At 37.4% G+C, this 12787-nt stretch overlaps 1 protein-coding gene across 2 annotated transcripts in view; it reads left to right on the forward strand.

The window, feature by feature from the left end:
• LOC126882878 (sex peptide receptor) overlaps positions 1-12787 on the forward strand; it is a 1311932-nt gene that overhangs the window by 1106710 nt on the left and 192435 nt on the right. The gene's annotated exons all lie outside the window — the stretch shown is intronic.

Genomic DNA, 12787 nt, shown 5'->3' on the forward strand with positions numbered 1-12787 from the left:
ATTGAGTGATAGAACTACCTAGAGCGTGTGCCTTAGGCGCTGAGTCACTTGATTCTTCTTCAATTTTCAAAAGGGAAAGACTGACGGGTTCCAATAGTTCCTTAAATAAAAGCACCGAGTCATGCCTCTCCAACCATCTTGTTTCACATAAAGAAATAAGTTTCTTTTTCTTTTGTTCAGGACAACATTCAGTAATGGTTAATTTTAATACTTCAGTTCTTTTGGCTGACTTATGGAAGAATGCGCAGACTTCTTTAATAACGCCCATGCAATTTTTTATAGAAGGTATGTTACTTGCATCTGATAAACATAAGTTTAGGGTATGTGAAGAACAGTGTGTGTACAACGCTAGAGGCAGTTTCTGTTTGATGCACGCTTGCACCCCTCTGAAGGGCCCTCTCATCGTGGAAGCACCATCGTACCCTTGGCCTCTCAATTTGTTCAGGTCAAGCCCTAAGCTTGACAAGGTATCCAAAACTGTGTTAGCTAATGCTGCCCCAGTAACGTCATACACTGGAACAAAAGTCAGGAAATCTTCTCTGATTTTATATGATGAGTCGTCGACATACCGTACACAAAGAGAAAACTGTTCAACTTGACTAATGTCAGTTGTTTCGTCTGAAGAAACAGAGTAAAAAATAGATTTTCTGACATTTGTGACAATGATAATCTCCACTATAAAATAGTAGTGTAGGCTCTATAAACCAGTTATGCTCCTTGGATAAATCCTTCCGAACAGCCAGCATGCACAACAAACAGTATATATCAATCTCCATAAAATCAATCAATCTCCATCCACTTCAATATTTTGTGTTAACTTGTATTTTTTAACTTCATCAACCATTTTTCATTTATTTATTTTTATTTCGGGAGGGGCCCGGGCCCCCTCGGCCCCCCCTTATATTCGCCCTTGATACCGGGTGTACGAATCAAACTGTGTTTTTTTCTCAAAGTTCGCATCACCCTGTGGACTATTCTAGCATTTATAAAATACTGAAATTAAAACCCAACTATAGTTTCAGGTTTTCTTAATAGTCTGTTTTTAGATTCATTCGCTTATTTTGGATAATAAAAAAGTTAGGTACTTTAACAACTGGCCACCTTCGTCATCAGTAGGTACAGGATGTTTCTAAATAAGTGCGACAAACTTTAAGGGGTAATTTTACATGAGAAAATAATGACAGTTTGCTTTATAATCATATATCCGCAAACCCTTCGTTTTCGAGATATGTACCTTCAATTTTTTTTACAAACTGACGATTTATTTATTGCTTTCAAACCAGTTGAGATATGCAAATCAAATTTGTTGGGTTTTAAGACGTAGTTATTGCACATTTTTTGACATACAATCAGCGCCGGATTAACCACTAGGCGGCCGCCTAGGGCCCACGGGTTTGACGGGACGCGAGCCCCTCGCAAATACATTAATTAATATTGAATTATTTAAGTAGGTATTTATGTAGGTAGTAATAATGTAATCTTTCATTCTGCGTTGAAATTTTTCAAAAATACTTAAGTATTAGTTTCCTCAGGATTCTAAAAAAATGATGCATTTAAAACGCATTGGAGCCGAAATTTTGCGCCTACCTAAAATCTTAGGGTAAGTTTTATTAGAGATTTTTGAAATAATTAGTTTGTATCTATAGAGAATGAAGCCTAACTAACAAATATTGGTAACCTAATAAATATTGCCAATCCAAATGAAATTGATAGCAAAAGTGAAAGAAGTGAAATAAGAAAATTGTTTTTTGACGAGTCTTTAACAATCGAAGTCATATTTAACAGGAATGATTAGAATTAAAACTTTTAATGTTGTTATGTCCATTATACATACAAGATTCAAGTCGCAGACTCAAGTTATGTAAAATAATTAAAAATCGCTTTAACTGTTTTTCTTCCAAATATTTTTTGAGTACAATACCTCTCATTTTGTGTTTATTTTCCTTTTCGTTTTTTATGTATTTAAGAAGTTTCAAGTGAAATATAATTTTGAAAGAAGATGTATAAAATTAAAGATGTTTCCTAATGTAGAAATAGCACTGAGAATCTTTTTAAGCATTATGGCAACAAACTGCAATGGGGAACGCTCCTTTTCCAAATTAAAGAAATAAAAAATAAATTAAGAAGTACAATGCTTTAAGAGAGATTAAACAGCTTGTCGCTAATGTCGATAGAATGTAATATGCTCGAAAACAGATATGAAGATGTGATTAAGGATTTTGCTCAACTTAAATCTACAAGGGTGTCTCTTCAATCAGTGTCTCTAATCGTGGATGCTAATTACTTTATTTTAATGATCTATTCGTAATACATAATATCTAATGTTACTGTAAAAAAATAAAGCTAAAACTTTATTATAGGCCAGGGGTCCATTTTACTAATGTGAAATGGCCTCTAATAGGTGAAAGACGGCCCTGCTTATGTGTGTTGGGATTGTGGCGATTCTTCCTCTAAATTCTGTATTTATAATAATATACCATGGCTTTGAAATTCTCGTTGTTCCGTTATACAGCGCTCTCTTTCATTTTCTGCAGATCTGCCTGTAATATGCTTTTGGAATTTTTGGCTTCACCTGCTGCTTTAAATTTCACTTTAGTGAAAGGATTAAATTTAACCCTATATCCGTTCTGATATCTTTCTATCAATAATTTTGACGTTTACATTCCAAACATTACTCTTTAGGCCGATGCCACATTATGCGTTTTGAACGGATGCGGTGAAAACGCATCCGTTTCCAACGCAACCGGACCGACCTGTCACACTATGCGTTTAGTCTGGTGCAGGTAGTAAGCGCGTACCGATGACTCAAAACGCATCCGCTTCCAACGCAACCGGACCGACCTGTCACACTATGCGTTTTCACCGGATGCGTCGGAAACGCATCCGGTCAAAACGCATAATGTGGCATCGGCCTTATTGTCACCATTTTTCTTTTTCATGTTATAGACCCAGTCAGTTAGAATATTTGTCAGCATTCAACTGTTTTCGTTTGTATTACATTTTTTCTTCTTTAAGAGAATCTATCGTCAAATGAATAAATTGAATTCATTAGAAAGAACGAAATATATAGTCTGACAGAAAGTCAGACTATAATAAGAAAATATCGCCACAAAGTACAATGATTTATTGTATAGGAAAGATTAGCAGGTGGCAGGTATAAAAAGAACAACACAAGATGGGTTTCCTAAGAACCCTAGTGGTTAAAAATATTAACGCATATCAAAGAAAAAATAGATTATCCCAAAAAAAAATGAAGGGCCGGCATAACAGGGCTGTTAGAAAATAATCGACAGCAACTAGAAGAAATTGATAACGAAACAGGACCAGAAATTATAATGACAGAAATGCAGCTGACAATTAATACATAGAGCTGATTGTTGGCCACTTTCCATCGTTCTTATGTAATTTCAAAAATAGTACTGCTAAAGACATCCAGTTATAGAACAATATCTTTTACACGTCATACTCATACTCTGAAAATATTTCTAAAAGTAGTTTATGGACACCTGTGAAAATTAAAAAATATTTGGTTTTCGTAAAAGACCTTTAACTCGAGAGATGTTCTTCTAGAGAAGCTTACATTATAAAACCAGAATATTGATTGCTTTTTCATTGATTTCAAATACATTCGATCGAGTACACCATACCATGAATAACTAGTGGAAAGATTACCTAAGGAACAAGAATATAGAGATTCTAAATGTACAAATTATTATCCAGCTGTATTAGAATCAGAAGGCCTACCTATATAAAGGCGAAAAATCGGATGTCGATAATATCCATATAACTATACCTACTGAAGCTATATTTCGTGGGCGTACTGGGAAAATCCACTAACTCCATTTTTTTTTTTTTAATTTTGACATTTGAACACCATTAAATCCACAAACATCAATATGTTATCAGGAAAAACCGTATATCTTTAAATCCGTCATCCACCGTGCTTAAATCGGTACATTCAATGACAAAGAAAATCAACTAACTCAATCTTTTTCATAAGTTTTCATGAATAAAATAATGTTTTTCCAAATATTTTTATGTAAAATACACATGTATGTGCACACTACCTGTGGTTAACAACCTTCAAAATCATATCCAGGTACCAACACTTGAACGGCCAGTGTACCCGATTTTTAAGAGGTAAGCTGTGGAGGTAAGCCATAAGGTATAATAATGTTTAAGTGCGTTTTTCTCAAAACTTGACTTTTGTGAGTTAGAGGATTTTCCCAGTACGCCCATGATTTCAGGAAGTGATATTACTGCTCCACAGAATATCTACCTCTTCTTTCGACAGCCTTTGACTGTCAACTTCTGGACGTAGGTTTTCCATTATTTTTTGTCTCTTGCTACCTGATGCCATTGTCTTCCCGTCTTTTCTTTTACATCGTATAGCCATCTTTTTGGGCGTCGACCCATACTTCTCTTATCTATGTAACCTAAGTCTCCACTGTATGATGCGTTTTATCCACCTGGTACCATCTTGTCTGACAGTATGCCCTACCCAAGACCACTTCAACGAAACAGAGCTTTGTATTCTATAGCGCTGTTTCTGTAGAGGAAACATCCTCTACTTTTGTTTTTGACCAGCATAAGTTGTTCCACTGCGCGCTGTATTACTCTCATTTTGTTGGCGCCTTTTATTGTCGTAACTTACTTGTCTCTAGACCGTATGTCATTACTGGAAGAATGCAAGAATTGAAAACATTTGCCTTGAGATTTATTTACATATTGTTCTTGAGGATAATTTTGTCGTTTGTCAACGGCAGCTCATGTCATACGGATTTTTCAGTCACTTTCGCGAATTGTTTTTCTCTGATCAACTTTATTAGATCTCTCTCCTATGGGTCTTCAGCCCATGTCGGGCCCCGATTCCCTAGCATCCACCTCCAAGTATCTCTGTCCCTGGCTGCTATCCTCCAGTTATCCATCCTCAATATCTCTTTAAACTTTATTAGATGTTCCAAGAAAATTAGATGTTCCTTTTTATCAGTTCATTCCCCACAGTAACACGTTTATGAACAATAGCTGGAATTTTCAAAAGAGGAAAAAATATAGCAGAAGATGCACGGATACGTATAACAGTAAAATTTGTTGACGGAGTCGACATTGGAGATAAAATAGTAAATGGACTGCACAAATATGGAGGAAACATTTTTATTAATCAATTTCAATAGAAACCCTACGAGTTGAAGAGTGATAAAGTAATGTTTTTAAGAAAAAAGTTTAAAAAATCCCAATAACTCTTAGAATGAATAAACCTGTTAAATGCCAACAACAAGAATTACTATTAAATAAGTAGATCGTTGGATTTCAATACGAAATTCAACTACGATTTTATCACTTAGGCCTTTTTGTTTACAGAAAATGTCATATGAGATAATCAAAAAGAAAAGGAAATCTAGAGTTCAGCCAGGGAGCGTTTTCCTAAAAATCGAATTTTTCGCAACTCTTCCATGGTATGTAAAATTTTTCGTTTTCACGACCTTCCGTTATGCCTTTTTTTGCAGATTTCTTATCGTGAAATGTGGCAAAGTTTTAAGTCGCATGAAGGAGAAAATCACGGACACTCGCCTATTAACATTACATGTTTAGGGTACCAATAGCTCTTCTCCAAAATTTTAAAAAATAGAATACGCCCCAATAGTAAAATGGTATACAGGAGAAAATCTTCGCAGTTGAATTTTCTTTACAAAAGAAAATTCAACCAAAGAAATAACAACACTAGAAAAAGAGCAGCAAGAGTTCAGAACGGGAATATCTTGCACAGATGCAGTGTTGACAGTAAGACAAATAAATGAGAATCATTGACGATGGCCAGTTAGAAAACCAACTGTCAAGCGTAGGTTTTTCCTGGTCATTCCCAAGTACTTTTCTGATGCTGACTTCCCAAAGTTCCTTAGTGTTACCTTGGCAAGTCTACATCCTGGCCCTTCTTCCCACCTTTTCACGATTTGCGTGTAGGAGCGACATTTGGCAATTTTCGCGATTGTTGTAGTTAACCAGCCAAAAAGATCACCAGGACCTCACAGTCGTAGCCTTGCTGCCTCTCTAGTTAGCTGGTCAGCAGTGCGGTTGCCTTTATTTCCATTGTGTCCTTACCCACCTCAGGATGATGCTATTACCATCCGAAGCTTGGTCGTGTGACTCATGACACTCCATTACTAACCTTAATGTGACACGTGTTCTATTCAGGGTTAGTAGCGCTTGTTTGCTGTTTGTGCAGGTTATTATGGTTTTACCGGCTGTATATTTTCGAGTTGTCTCTTTTGCGGCTATGGATATACCAGCCAGTTCAGTTTGGACTACGCTGGCATTTTTGCCCATACCCCATTTTATTCTAAGGTTCAGTGATCTGGAGTATGTCTGCCACGTTTGACTCCCTATGTTGTCCTGTTTGGATTTTGTAGGGTTTGTTAAAGACAGACGTAGGTTTAACTGAGTTCCAGCCTGCATGTAGCAGTGGTAGCACGTCTAGCTCTCCCCGCCAGAAACGACATCTCAATTATCCTATTCCTACACAAAGATTTGTACCCGCTGAGCGCAATCGCATCATTTTCATCAGCGCCACCTCTTTGACATATATATGTTTAGAGGGATGATGCCAATGAGCAATTCCATTGCAGCAGTTGGTGTTGTTTTAATGGCACCTGTTATATTTAGGCAAGCTATCAGCTGAATATGGTTTAGTTTGTTAATCGCTTTTGCCTGTAGCACTTTTGGTATCCAAGCAATAGCTCCGTCAGTTATCATTGGCCTAATGACAGTTGTGTAGATCCAGGTGATCACCCTGGGCGAAAGGCCCCAAGTGCGTCCGACCGTTCGCCGACACTGTTCATAGGCAATATATACTCTTTTATCTCTACTATATAAGTGGGATCTATATTAACTTCCTGTCAAGGATAATATCTCTTCAGAGATCTCTTCGTTTAGAATCCTTGGGGGTATTAAGCCCGTGATCCTTCTTTTTCTGGTGAGGAGGACCATCTGTCTTCTTTGGATTTATATACAGTGAGTGTTCCTTACACAGTGTTTCTATTAGTCTGTGAGCAACCTGTAATCTCTCACATAATGTGTTCTCAAACTTACCGCTTTGCAAGACAGCTATGTCGTATGCATAGGCTGTTGTGTACAAACCGTTCCTGCTGAGTTGGACAACCAATAATTAATGAGTAATTTGGATTTTGAGTAGAAGAAAGTATCAATAATCTACTGCTAAGGGTTATCCTATACTAACTATTTAGTGTTTTACTTATCACTGAGGAGATTCTAAACTGAACATAGCAAAATGAACATAGACAATGATATTGATGAGCACTGGTATCGACTAAAACATTATCTACTGTAATCATGCAAGGAAATGCCAAAGACTTCCGCAAGAAGAAAAGAGTAATGAATGAATGTCATGATACTTAATATGATGGAATAACGGAGACAATGCAAGAACAAAAATAATAATAAATTTGGATGATTAAACACGAAATCAGGAAGATGATAAAGCAGGCAAAAGAAAAATGCAAGGAGATCGAGGACCTTAAAAAATATACGAAATATGTAATCTACACAAGAAAGTTAACGAAATGAAAGTACTAACAAAAGAAAATCTCACTGGTGCACTTTTGGATAGATACGGGATTAGTATAACACAGACAGATTGCAAAGTACAGCCAACAGCCTGGGCAGAATACATCGACGAACTATTTTATGAAAAGGGAGACCTAGAACACGTAGAACTTACATAAGAACTTACAAAATAAATAGGTCCAGATATTGCTATGGAAGAAATGAAATATTGGGAAAGATCTGGACCTGATATGCTTCCTATCGAAATACTAAAAAGTATAGATGAGAAGCATACTAATATTGTAGTGACACTCTTGAACCAAACTTATAGCTCAGGCGTATTACCCAACCAAAGACTGGTTAACGTCGACTTTTTTTACCTCTCCAAAAACAAAAACGCAAGAGAATGCGGCGATTACAGCACCATTAAATTGATGTCTCCTTTGCCAAAGTGACTACAAAAAGTCTTTCATAGCCGAATATCAGAAACTGGACATACACATTAATGATTTACACTTTGGGTTTCGCAAAGGTCTAGAAACACGTGAAGCTCTTTTTTCGCTTATTACACAAGGTTTGTTCCAACACAACGAAGAACCGTCATGTGACGATCACGTTACAATAAAATAATACGTTCCATGCGTTCTGTGTCTGTATAACCTGCGTTCCATGGGTTATTTTGTTCACTGCGCAGGACGGTCATCGTTACATGGACGGTTTCTCGTTCTGTTGGAACAAACCTACAATATACAGATGTCTGGACGTTAATCAAGATATATATGCGTGTTTTTTTGACTATAATAAAGCATTGAACTTCTTCTTCTTCAGGTGCCGTGTCTGTATTCAGACGTTGGCCGTCATCATGTTTACAAGTTCCTGAAATCCCTCTCTATCGGCTACTGCGCGAAATAATTCTTCTACCGTGGAGCCACACCTATGTCTAATATTACGCAACCATGAAAGTTTCTTTCGAATAATCCATCTCTTTCCCTCCACTTTTCCTTGTATTATAAGGCGAAGGAGATGATATTTAGGTCCTCTAATTATATGGCTGAAGTATTCTGTTTTTCTCCTCTTTATGATGTTTATGAGTATTGGACAGAAATAAACAACTAATTAATGTCTTGACATCAAAGAAGATAGACTAGAATGACCTCAGGATCATATCGAATTTATACTATAACGAGCGAGTAAAGGTACCTACCTACAAGTTAACAGCTATCAGAGGAAGTTGAAATTACACGTGGGGTGAAACAGGGATGCGTATTGTCGCCAATTCTTTTAATGCCTAATACTGAAGTGATCCTGTAAAACGCTCTTGAAGGTGAAACAGCTGGAATAAGGTAAATGGAGTAGCCATTAACAACATTAAATATGCGGATGACACTGTCATCTCAGCCGAAATATTGAATATATTCAGAGACTAGTGACATCATCGACATCGACAATCTCATACACAATACAAATGCAACACACAATGCACGAACGCACATCTATCTACAAAAATTCAAAAAGCCTAATTTACACAATCACATATACGATACATATTACACAAACAAATTAACACACAATAACACACAAAAACAGTCAGAATTTGATATCCCTAGGGTAATAATGTCACCCTCAAACAATTTTTTCAACCACACACTTGTTGTGGCTTATAAGATCTAGACCGAGTATGTTAGTTTTTGAAAATGCTCTCAATGATCAATTTTTTGGCGCTCGCGTGCGCGAAGTATCCAAGTCTCTGCCCTGTATATAAATATTGAGAATACAAGGGAATTCACCAGTCTCATCTTGATATTTTGAGAGATAGATCTGTATTTCCAAACTTTAGTTAGGCAACTCATCGCATTTTTTGCCACACCTATACGTCTCCGAACTTCTGCTTCACAGTTACCATCGTTAGTTATACTAGACCCGAGATAGACAAAGGTGTTTACTATCTGTTATTCCTGTAATCATTATTTTTGTCTTAGCTTTATTGATTTTCAGACCAACTTTATTGCTCTCGTACTCAACTCTTCGCAGAAGATCAATTTCTTCGCATTTCTTGCTCATATGCTGCTATAAGTGTAGTGTCATCAGCAAATCTTAAATTGGGGATTTTCCCACCAGTTACTGTTACTCCACCGGCCCATCCTTTTAAAGCCATCCTCATGACATGTTCACCATAAATGTTGAATAAGTCAGGTGACAACACGCTAACACCTCTCGTTGTCTAACACCTCTCGGTCTTGAATTGGTTTGAAAACTTCTGATCTAGTTCGTACTGTTGCTATATTGGATTGGTACAGATTTTTAATAAGTGTCATCAGGTGCATTGGTGTGCCCATTTCTATTAAAATGGACCACATATTTATCCAGCTTACACAATCAAATGCCTTTTGGTAGTCAACGAAGCATATAATCATAGGTACTTGAAATTCTTAGTCCAAAATCGAATACAACCGACCATTAGTCCTGGCTTTCGTAGACTTTCGCAAAGCATTTGATACGATAGAAAAATAACAGCATAATGAGAGCATTGGAGGAAAGTCGTATAGATTATCGGTACTCCAAACTGATAGCGAACATATATAATAATGCAACCATGACCGTCCGACTACACAAAGATACCAAATCTATAAAAATAAAAAGAGGAATTAGACAGGGAGACACGTTATCTCCCAAACTCTTTACGGCAGTACTTGAACATGCTTTCAAACAATTGGAGTGGGACGCCAAAGGAATCAATATCGACGGTGAAAGGCTCTCCCACCTACGATTCGCAGACGACATAGTTCTTATAACAGACAACTTAAGAGAGATTGGAACTATGCTTACTGAGTTAGATGCCGCCTGTAAAAAAGTTGGTTTAAAGATAAATTTTGGAAAGACACAATACATGACAAACCTAGTGCCAAGCGAAAATCCAAAAGTCGACGTCAACGAAATAGCATTGGTCCATAAATATAAATACTTAGGGCATGAAATCCAAATTGCCAGGGACAATCAAACTGCTGAATTACAGAGAAGCATCACCTTAGCATGAGCCGCATATGGAGCTCTATCAGACATCTTCAAGAGCAACTTTCCAAATTATTTGAAAAGGAAGACGTTCAACCAATGTGTGCTTCCAGTCATGACTTACGGCGCCGAAACATTATCGTTAACCCAGGCCACAGCAACGAAACTTAGAGTGGCCCAAAGAAGAATGGAACGGTCACTACTTGGACTGACTCTCAGAGACAGGGTCAGAAACGAAGAAATCAGAAGAAGGACAGGCGTCACAGATGTCATAGAGCGAGTAGCATGGCTGAAGTGGAATTGGGCGGGCCATGTAGCCAGAATGAAGGACGGGAGGTGGACCCAAAAAATTACAGTGTGGAGACCAAGAGAAGACAGAAGAAGTAGAGGTAGACCACCTACACGATGGACAGACGACGTCAAAAGGATTGCTGGGAATTGGTTGCAGAAAGCCCAAGATCGACAAAACTGGAAGAAATTAAGGGATGCCTATGTTCAACTTTGGATGCAGAAGGCTCGATGATGATGACTTGAAATTCTTTAGACTTTTCAATGAGTTGTCTCAGCTTCAGGATTTGTTCCCGTGTATCTTTACCCTTTATAAACCCCGCTTGTTCCTGAGTTATTTGGTAATGTAGATAGGTTTTAAACTGTTTTTGATGATATGCAATAAGATTTTCTTCTTCTTAGGGTGCCTGTCCGTTCCGAACGTGCGTTGGCGATCATTCTGGCTATGATGACTTTGTTAGTTGCTATACGGAATAGTTGTGTTGAGGTCTTTCTATACCATGCTCTCGGGTTAGCAAGCCAGGATATTCTTCTTCGTCCTGGGGCCCTTTTTTCTTCAATTTTACCTTGTAAAATGCACTGAAGTAGCTCGTATCTGCCTTGATTTCTCATTATATGCCCCAAGTACTGCAGCTTACGCCCCTTCACGATGTTGACTAAATCTGCGGTTGTGTTCATCCTCCGTAGTACTTCTTCATTGGTGACTTTGTCTGTCCATGGCATCTTCAGGATCCTTCTGTACCACCATAGCTCAAAAGCTTTAAGTTTCTCCGTATAGAAGCACTGAGTACACGTAACATTTAAGCATCCTTATTTTTGTTTTTAGAGTGATGTCATGGCTCTTGAACACAGAGTCATAGTCAAGAATGCACTCTTTGCCTTTCCGATGCGACCTTTAAACTCAATAAGATTTTACCAGGTGTTATTAGTGACAGTGTGCGGTAGTTTTCACATCTGGTAGTAGGTACATAGTTCCTTTTTTGTATAGCGGGATGTAAATTAATGTACACCAATCAGATGGCCATTTTTCTGAATTCCAAAGAGCGACACAGATAGAATGGATGATATGTACTCCTTTGTCACCGAGTAACTGTAGTATTTCACCTGGTATTGAATATATGCCTGGGGATTTGAAAATGACATACATAACCAAATAAAACCAGGTTATAAAATCTTCCCAGACTTTTTGAAATATTCTTTTTTTTTATAACGATTTCCGGACATTTCGGAGTGGAAAACGTTCAGTAAATCGAACAACTGTGGGTAGTGTAATCTTATGTTGAGTATTTTTTCCATACTTTTTATAAAAAAAGGCGTTTATACCAGTTAGAAGGAGCGCCCACCCTATGAGACAACACTTGACATATTGAGTCGTATAATTCCAATATCCGCTAACTCCACATGCAACATGTTTTCACTAAAAAGCAAAAAACTGCATTTATTATTTCAGAGCACCTGTCTAAATGAATTGAAGTTATTCCATTATAGGTCTGGATCCTGCGTATGAAAAAAAAGTTGATTAATAGCAAGCTGAAAATTTGTTAATAGCTTAAGGGTGTCTAGTCGGATAAACTTTGATATATGGGAACACTGGAACAGGGGCAGTTTTAATTGTGGAACAGGTTAAAAATTTGGAACGGTCAGACCACGAAAACGGCACATTTATTTTGTCCGACAGAATAGACTTAAACTCTCCGAACAGAGATTAAACTCTCATGCAAAAATCAGACTGCCACAATTCCTGTCATTTGACATATTCTACATGTTACACTCATTAAAACGCCCATTTGGTGATAAATAGCAGTCTGATTTTTGCATGAGACTTTAATCTCTGTTCGGAGAGTTTAAGCCTGTTCTGTCGGACAACATACATGTGTCGTTTTCGTGGTCTGACCGTTCCAAATTTTTAACCTGTTTCACAATTAAAACT

The sequence above is a fragment of the Diabrotica virgifera genome, chromosome 1, assembly GCF_917563875.1.
Source record: "Diabrotica virgifera virgifera chromosome 1, PGI_DIABVI_V3a".
NCBI classification, from domain to species: domain Eukaryota; kingdom Metazoa; phylum Arthropoda; class Insecta; order Coleoptera; family Chrysomelidae; genus Diabrotica; species Diabrotica virgifera.